Source organism: Triticum dicoccoides, chromosome 1B (assembly GCF_002162155.2).
Source record: "Triticum dicoccoides isolate Atlit2015 ecotype Zavitan chromosome 1B, WEW_v2.0, whole genome shotgun sequence".
In the NCBI taxonomy this organism is placed as follows: domain Eukaryota; kingdom Viridiplantae; phylum Streptophyta; class Magnoliopsida; order Poales; family Poaceae; genus Triticum; species Triticum dicoccoides.
The window spans coordinates 307,590,289-307,598,924 of record NC_041381.1 but is presented as its reverse complement, the minus strand read 5'-3'; positions in this window follow the sequence as shown (position 1 = coordinate 307,598,924).

Genomic DNA, 8,636 nt, shown 5'->3' with positions numbered 1-8,636 from the left:
AATAATAATAATAATAATAAAATAAATAAATAAATAAATAAATAAAAATAGTAAATATGATTAATAAAAATAAAAATGATTTATTAAAATTAATTATTAATTAATTAATTGATTAAGTAATTAATTAAGTTAATTAATCCTGATTAGATTAACATAATCACTAATTAATTTAACTAATCTATAATTAAACTAAACAGAGAATGACAGGTGGGTCCCACTGGACCCACATGTCAGGTTGACCAAGTCAACTCTGTTGACTGCTGATGTCAGCATGACATCATGCTGATGTCATTAATCTGTTTTCCGAATTAATTAAATAATTAAATAAATTCCAGAAATTAATAAAATCTTTAGAAAATCATATCTTTTAATCCGTAACTCGGATTAAAATATTTTCAACATGAAAGTTGCTCAGAACGACGTGACGATTTCGGATACGCAGTCTGTTCGTCCGCCACACACCCCTAACCTATCGAACTCGCAACTTTTCCCCTCCGGTTCATCTGTCCGAAAACGCGAAACACCGGGAATACTTTCCCGGATGTTTCCCCCCTTCGTCGGTATCACCTACTACCGCGATTGGGCACACCTAGCATCGTTACTTGTCATGTCATGCATCGATATGCATTTGTTTGCATTGTATTCATTGTTTCTTCCCCCTCTTCTCTCCGGTAGACTACGAGACCGACGCTGCTGCTGCCCAGTTCGACTACGGAGTTGACGACCCCTCTCTCTTGCCAGAGCAACCAGGCAAGCCCCCCCCCCCTTGATCACCAGATATCGCCTATTCTACTCTATACTGCTTGCATTAGAGTAGTGTAGCATGTTACTGCTTTCCGTTGATCCTATTCTGATGCATAGCCTGACATTGTTGCTACACCCGTTGATACCTTACCTGCAATCCTAAATGCTTAGTATAGGATGCTAGTTTATCATCATTGGCCCTACATTCTTGTCAGTCTGCCTTGCTATACTATTGGGCCGTGATCACTCGGGAGGTGATCACGGCTATATACTATAAATACATACATGCTATACAGATGGTGACTAAAGTCGGGTCAGCTCGAAGAGTACCCGCGAGTGATTCACGGATTGGGGGCTGAAAGGACCTTTGTCCCGACGGCCCTCTGTGTGGATCTTTGTGGCGGAGCGACAGGGCAGGTTGAGACCGCCTAGGAGAGAGGTGGGCTTGGCCCTGTTCGGCGTTCGCGGACACTTAACACGCTTAACAAGATCTTGGTATTTGATCTGAGTTGGCTACAAGCCTATACGCACTAACCATCTACGCGGGAGTAGTTATGGGTATCCCGACGTCGTGGTATCAGCCGAAGCACTTCAGACGTCAGCGACGGAGCGGCGCGCGCCGAATTGGACTGGAACGCCACTAGGCTAGGTCTGCTTTCGGCCGCCCTCGCAACGTGCAGGTGTGCTATGGGCGATGGGCCCAGACCCCTGTGCGCTTAGGTTTAGACCGGCGTGCTGGCCTCTCTGTTGTGCCTAGGTGGGGCTGCGACGTGTTGATCTTCCGCGGCCGGGCATGACCCAGGAAAGTGTGTCCGGCCAAATGGGATCAAGCGTGTTGGGTTATGTGGTGCACCCCTGCAGGGAAGTTAATCTATTCGAATAGCCGTGATCTTCGGTAACAGGATGACTTGGAGTTGTACCTTGACCTTATGACAACTAGAACCGGATACTTAATAAAACACACCCTTCCAAGTGCCAGATACAACCGGTGGTCGCTCTCCCTCAGGGATACGAGGGGAGGATCGCCGGGTAGGATATGCTATGCGATGCTACTTGGAGGACTTCGACCTACCCTCTTCTGCCTGTTGCAAGACGAAGGTGACCAGAAGCGTAGTCTTCGATAAGACTAGCTATCCCCCCTTATTCTGGCATTCTGCAGTTCAGTCCACTGATATGGCCCTTTACACATATACCCATGCATATGTAGTGTAGTTCCTTGCTTGCGAGTACTTTGGATGAGTACTCACGGTTGCTTTCTCCCCCCTTTTTTCCCCCTTTCCCTTCTTTCTGGTTGTCGCAACCAGATGCTGGAGTCCAGGAGCCAGACGCCACCGTCGACGACGACCCCTACTACACCGGAGGTGCCTACTACTACGTGCTGCCCGCTGACGACGACCTGGAGTAGTTTAGGAGGATCCCAGGCAGGAGGCCTGCGCCTCTTTCGATCTGTATCCCAGTTTGTGCTAGCCTTCTTAAGGCAAACTTGTTTAACTTATGTCTGTACTCAGATATTGTTGCTTCCGCTGACTCGTCTATGATCGAGCACTTGTATTCGAGCCCTCGAGGCCCCTGACTTGTATTATGATGCTTGTATGACTTATTTTATTTGTAGAGTTGTGTTGTGATATCTTCCCGTGAGTCCCTGATCTTGATCGTACACATTTGCGTGCATGATTAGTGTACGATTGAATCGGGGGCGTCAAAAGTTGGTATCAGAGCCGACTACCTGTAGGAATCCCCCTTCCACACTCCTTGGCCGAAGTCGAGTCTAGTCACTACAAAACTTTTACTAACATGGCTGTGAGCCTTACGGGCCCACGTCGCCATTGGGTGGTACTAGGATCTTTTACTCCTCGACCTTTACTCTGGGACTCTGAACTCTTTTCTACTCGGGTTAAACGAATTTACTAACTCTGACATTAGGATCCCGTTTCCACGTTCACCAAGAAGTTGGATAAGCCATAGTTATTCTGTAGGATAGCATTTTGAATAGTGCCCATGTTGTCATTTGACTCCATTGAAACATCTTTGTTTTCAGATGGAACCCGCGAGGCAGGTCGTGCGCCACACTGCGGCCATTGGTGCCTCAGGATCACCTGCTGTGCTAGCTGATATGATGACCTATCTGGGTTATCGCTGGCACCCTGAGTACACCGTCTACGAGGAGTACCAGGACTTTAACCAGGAGCAGTACCGTGCCATCGTCCACCTCTACTCTCGGGAGTATGAGTCCACTACCGTGCTGCACACCGCTCATGGTGTTGGAGTGACCATCGAGATGGCAGTCCACGATGCTGCTCATGCTGCTCTAACACGTCTTCGTGGCGAGTATCAGGCATTGGACACTTCCCCTTTCAGGCACATTCCTATCGCATCTGACGTTGGTGCGGAGGGATACTACACTGCCGCCTACTCCACCGTCACCCGAGAGCCTTTCCACCATCAGCGCCTGGTTCTGCATGCTGATGGGCTGGACCGAGCTAACAGAGCTCTTCGCCACGAGTTGTACACCACTCGTCAGCACCTTTACAGGGCTCTGACGCGGTTGCACCCCTTTGTCCGGTCTGGACAGCTGCCGCGTTCTGCGATCTACCCAGCCAGGACCGTGATGCCCCACGGTGTCGGATGGCCAGAGGTGGGAGGCTACTCTCCCGCACTTGGTCCTCTTCTGCCACCTGAGCGTCGGGTTCTACACCAGAGTATCCGCGGCCCCCAGGCCACTGACGTGGAGGATTATCCGTTGCCTCACTACCAGCTGTCAGGTTACAGCTACCTTCACAGTACCTCCTGGGACTGATGTAGTCTTGCTCATTAGTTTTAGATGCACTCGCGAGCCTGCGTGCCGCCTATGATGACTTAGTCTATGTACGGAACTCTGTGTACTGAACTCTATGTCCGACCCCTTTTGTAAGTTATGCCGACTATCTATGTGGTATCTGTCGTGCTCCTTTCATTATGCATGTTTCATCATGAATGACTCTTGTCTAAGCAAATTTCTCAATACTGAACTACCCCTGTTGTATATTAGCAGGATGGTTAGACCAGCTGGTCGTGGTCGTGGTGGCAACTTCCCACCACCGCCTGAGTACATGGCTGGTATGATCCAACAGCTTGAGATGAATCGCCAGTTCATGGAAAACATGATGGCTCAGTTTCCTCGCCCCAATATGAACCAGCATCCAAACACAACAACTCTGCAGGATTTCATACGCCTCAACCCAAGTGTGTACCGCAGCTCAACCCAGCCGCTTGATGCTGATGACTGGCTCCGTGACATCACCTATGAGATGGAGTCTGCTGATGTAGCCCCTGCCAGCTATGTCACTTTTGCTTCATTCTTTCTAAAGGGACCCGCAGCGCAATGGTGGGACAGCCACAGGCGTACTCTGCCAGTTGGGACAATCATCTCCTGGCCAGACTTTCAGGCTGCCTTCCGTGCCCGCTTCATTCCTCAGGGAGTGATGGACAGGAAGAAGCGTGAGTTCCGCAACCTCACACAGGGCCACAAAACGGTGGAAGCTTATCAGCGGGAGTTTCTGGACTTATCCCGCTATGCTGAAGAAGACATTGCAACTGATGCTCGCAGACAGGAGAAGTTCCGTGAAGGCCTTCAAGCTGACATCAAGCTCACACTTCTAGTGCATGACTTTGCCGATTTCGCCACCTTGATGAACAAGGCCATCAATGTCGAGACTGGTCTGCAAGAACACCAGAGCTCTCAAAGGCGCAACCGTGACACGGGCTCATCTTCGGGCCCGCCCTCGCAGAAGCGTAAGATATGGATCCCGAACAGCATGTACCGTCCAACTGCACCTGCCCCAAGGCAGTCTTATGCTGCACCTCGTCTGCCGGCTGCTCCAACTAGGCAGCCGAGGCTTCCAGCTCCACCACCCCAAGCTCCTGTTCCTACCCCCAAGAATGGGTTGTGCTTCAGGTGCGGACAACCAGGGCACCGTGCTAGGGAATGCAACCAGAAACAGAATCAACTGGCCCTTCCAGCAACTGGCCGTGGGAACAACCAGGCCCGCAACAACAATGCCAAGTCTTATGGTCGTGTTCATGCCAACCACATTGATCTGAATGAAGCTCAAGACCAGCCTGCTACTGTGATGGGTACACTCCTCGTAAATTCAGTACCAGCATCTGTTTTATTTGATACAGGAGCATCGCATTCATTCATGTCAGAAGATTTTGCATTCATGCATGGCATTAAAAGTGAAGACATGAACGCTTCTCTATTAGTGCACACCCCTGCGGGCCAATGTCGAACCTCCATGATTTGCAACGACGTCCCTGTAGAAATCGAAGGACTGGAATTTCTTGTCTCTCCCATCGTACTGAAGTCCTGTAGCATTGATCTCATTCTGGGAATGAATTGGTTAAAGGCGCATACTGCTTCTATCGTTTGCGCCACCAAGACCGTCCATCTGCTACACCCTTCTGGTGAAATAATTAGCTACGATGCTCATCTGGTTCGGGATGCCGAGGCCAGGCTTTATGCTTTAAACGCATTGAACGCTACCCCACTCGAGGGCATTGAAAACATTCCCATCGTGCGTGAATTCTTTAGACGTCTTTCCTGAAGAACTCCCAGGGATCCCCCCTGCTAGAGCTGTCGAATTCGTCATCGACTTGAAACCAGGCACCACTCCTATAGTCAAGCGACCCTACAAGATGCCGCCGCATGAACTCCTTAAGCTTAAGGAGGAAATCGATAAATCTCTTCGAAGTGGTTTCATTCGCCCAAGTTGCTCTCCTTGGGGAGCACCTTCTCTCTTTGTCAAGAAGAAAGATGGGACAAACCGATTGGTCCAAGACTACCGTCCTATAAATCAAGCTACCATTCAGAATAAGTATCCTCTTCCTCGGATCAATGATCTGTATGATCAATTGGCTGGTTCATCAGTGTTCTCTAAACTCGACTTGAGGTTGGGTTACCACCAGATCCGTGTTCGTGAGGAAGATATCCCCAAGACCGCCTTTGTGACTCGTTATGGTTCATACGAGTACACCGTCATGTCTTTCGGCTTAACCAATGCTCCAGCTACCTTCTCTCGCCTGATGAACTATATATTCATGGATTACCTCGACAAGTTCGTCGTGGTTTATCTGGATGATATTCTGGTATTTTCCAAGAACGAAGAGGAACATGCTGAACATCTTCGCCTCGTGCTGGAAAAGCTACGAGAGCATCAACTTTATGCCAAGTTCTCCAAATGTGAATTCTGGCTTCCCGAAGTAACCTATCTTGGGCATGTCATCTCTAAGGATGGTATTGCCGTCAACCCTGAACGAGTTCAAGCTATTCTCGATTGGACTCCTCCGAAGAACGTTAAGCAAGTCAGAAGTTTTCTCGGTCTCGCCAGCTACTGCCGTCGATTCGTCGAGAACTTCTCCAAGATTGCCAGGCCTCTGACTAACCTATTGCATAAGGGCGTCAAGTTCCAATGGACAGATAAATGTCAGGAAAGTTTCCAGGCACTCAAGGACAAGTTAACTTCTGCCCCAGTACTAGCTCCTCCTGATACTAAGAAGGACTTCGTCATTTACTGCGACGCTTCCCGTCAAGGACTAGGCTGTGTCCTAATGCAAGAGCGCAAAGTGGTTGCTTATGCCTCTCAGCAATTGCGCCCTCACGAAGAGAACTACCCAGTTCACGACCTCGAACTTGCTGCTGTCATTCATGCGCTAAAATAGTGGCGACATTACCTACTCGGTAATCGTTGCGAGATCTTCACTGACCACCAAAGTCTGAAGTATCTGTTTACTCAGCCAGATCTGAACCTCCGTCAGCAGAGATGGATGGAGACTGTTGTAGATTTTGATTTGGGTATTTCCTATACCCCAGGCAAGGCTAATGTAATGGCTGATGCCTTGAGGCGCAAGTCTTACTGCAACCACCTCCAGGTTCACAAAGTTCAGCCCTCACTTGTTGAAGAATTCAGAAAGCTAAACCTCCATATTGTTCCTCCGGGTGCACTCGCTCCCCCTCCTCCGGAGTTCCGCAAGATGAATCTCCGTGTTGTTTCCCAGGGTTCCCTCTATACCCTGGCTGTTGAACCCGATCTCGTGGGCACCATAAAGACAATGCAGGGATTTGACTCTGAAGTCTACAAGATTAAGCAAGACCTCAAAGAAGGAAGTTCCTCATCCTTCACTATTGCTGATGATGGCGCCTTGTACTTCAAAGGCCGCCTAGTGGTGCCGTGTAAGAAGGAAAACCTGAATATGACTCAGGAGGTTATGAAAGAAGCTCATGATACGCCTCTATGTATCCATCCTGGTAGTACGAAGATGTATCAAGACATTCGTCAGAGATTCTGGTGGTCTAACATGAAGCAAGACATTGCTCGTTATGTTGCTGAATGTGACGTTTGTCGTCGTATCAAAGCAGAACATCAAAGGCCTGCTGGAACTCTGCAACCTATCTCTATTCCTGAATGGAAATGGGACCATGTTGAAATGGACTTCGTTACTGGATTTCCCAAATCGCAAAAGGGTAATGATGCTATTCTTGTCGTCATTGACCGACTTTCTAAGGTGGCACATTTTCTGGCGGTCAAAGAAACGATCACTGCTAGTCAGCTTGCAACTCTCTACATGTCCAGAATTGTTTCACTTTACGGTATTCCACCGGTTATCAGTTCAGACCGTGGCAGCTTATTCACTTCAAGATTCTGGGCAAGTTTCCAAGAAGCTATGGGCACTCATCTGTCTTTCAGCACTGCTTTTCATCCTCAGTCACAAGGGCAAGTTGAACGTGTCAACCAAGTTCTCGAAGACATGCTTCGAGCTTGTGTTATTTCCTTCGGCAAGAAATGGAAGGAATCTCTCCCGTATGCTGAGTTCTCTTATAATAATAGCTATCAAGCTAGTCTGAAGATGGCCCCCTTCGAAGTGTTATATGGACGAAAGTGCCGAAGCCCTCTGAACTGGTCAGAAACGGGGGAACGTCCACTCTTTGGTCCGGATATTATCCAACATGCCGAAGAGCAAGTCCGCATTATTCGCGAGAATCTCAAGACTGCTCAGTCACGTCAGAAGAGTCAGTATGACCGTCATCATAAAGACATGGTCTATCAACCTGGCGAAAAGGCCTATCTTCGCGTTACACCAATGAAGGGTGCTCACCGCTTCGGGATCAAGGGCAAGCTAGCTCCTCGCTATATTGGCCCATTCACTATTCTGGAAAGGCGTGGAAAAGTGGCATATCAACTGGAGCTTCCGTCGAACCTTTCTCAGGTTCACGATGTGTTCCACGTGTCACAACTCCGACGCTGCTTCAAGGACCCAATCCGAGCAGTGGACCATGAAGTGCTCGAATTGCAACAGGACCTCTCCTATAAAGAGCATCCGGTCCGCATTCTCGACCAAGCTGAACGCCACACACGTCAGAAGGCGATCAAGTTCCTCAAGGTCCAGTGGTCGAATCACTCTGAAGACGAAGCCACCTGGGAACGCGAGGATCGCCTTCGTGATGAATACCCCGCACTGTTTCCTTCTACCTCCTAAATCTCGGGACGAGATTTCTTGTAGTGGAGGAGATTTGTAACGCCCGGATAATCATGCTACAGTAAACTCACGTTGATGGTGCCACGTCACCTCTGTCACTGTAGTTAATCTCAGGTTAATTCAAAACTGTTTTGAAATTCAAATACAAGTTAATGATAACAATAAAAGTTTCCAAAAATTAAGACTAAAATGTTCGGTGATTGTCAAATATTACAAAGGTAATTGTGGTGGGGTAAACACATTTTTATAAAAGGCCTAAATAGTTTAGAATGATTTAAAACAGAAAGAAAATAGAAAAGAAAACAGAACAAAAAAACAAAAGGAGGGAAGCCCCCCCTGCTGGACCGCGGCCCAGCTGGCCATCGGGCCAACCAGACCGG